This window comes from Zingiber officinale, chromosome 2B, assembly GCF_018446385.1.
Source record: "Zingiber officinale cultivar Zhangliang chromosome 2B, Zo_v1.1, whole genome shotgun sequence".
Classification (NCBI taxonomy): domain Eukaryota; kingdom Viridiplantae; phylum Streptophyta; class Magnoliopsida; order Zingiberales; family Zingiberaceae; genus Zingiber; species Zingiber officinale.
In genome coordinates, this window is record NC_055989.1 from 62,463,235 (window position 1) to 62,464,119 (window position 885).

An 885-nucleotide genomic window follows, 5' to 3' on the forward strand; every position below is an offset into this window, starting at 1 on the left:
ATTTGTATACATCAAGTTTTTGGTGTTGTTATCGGGGATTGACTTAGATTGATATTAACAGAATTTTAGATTGATTGGATCAGATTGTTTCTTTTCTTGTTATTTGTTTTTACTCTGCATTTTGTTTTATATTTTTTATCCTATTTTTTTACTCTTCTTTTCAGGAGCTTGGAGAATGATTAAGTGGAAGCCACGAAGATAGCTAATATTGCTAGATCCCTAAAGCAGTTCTCTGTGCCCATATACTAGGCTTCGAGATATTGTATTGTTAGGTCCTTGAGTGAGGCTAGTGACTTTGAATTAAAATTAGGATTGATCCATATCATCTAACAGCAGCAGTTTGGGGGTACACTTTAAGAGGACCTATACTGGCACCTGGATCACTTTCTAACCTGTTGCAATATAGTAAAGCGAGATGGTGTTTCCGAAGATGCAATAAAATTAATAGAATTTAGTTTTCCTTTGATTAGCAAGGAAAGTGATTAGTGATATTCACTTCCACTAGGAAATATTTTTACTTGGGAATAGATGGAGAAACATTTTCTAAATAAATACTTTCCCTAATTAAGACCGTAAAAATGAGAAGTCAAATCATAAATTTCCAACAGTCAGAAGGGGAATCGTTGGTTGCAACTTGAGAAAGACTCAAGGAATTGTTATTACAGTGCCCTCACCATGGCCTAGAGGATTGGTTCATACTTCATTTATTTTATGTGAGAATTTCTACAAAAATCAAGGCTTCAGTGGATTTAGTGGCTTAGGGTTCCTTAATGAAGAAGAGTGTGCAAGAGGCTTACTCATTTATAGAGGAAATGACATCGAATATAAGCTTGTGGGGAGGAAATGCAAGAGAAAGCCTCTCTCGTGAAGGTGAAAGAGATGTAG

General features: G+C 35.4%; 1 non-coding gene across 1 annotated transcript; it reads right to left on the reverse strand.

Annotated features, from left to right (window-relative positions):
* Positions 1 to 575: 575 nt before the first annotated feature.
* Positions 576 to 682, reverse strand: LOC122049926. Its single transcript, XR_006131167.1, has one exon. It is a non-coding gene; the product is annotated as a small nucleolar RNA R71 (small nucleolar RNA).
* Between the last annotated feature and the right edge of the window lie 203 nt (positions 683 to 885).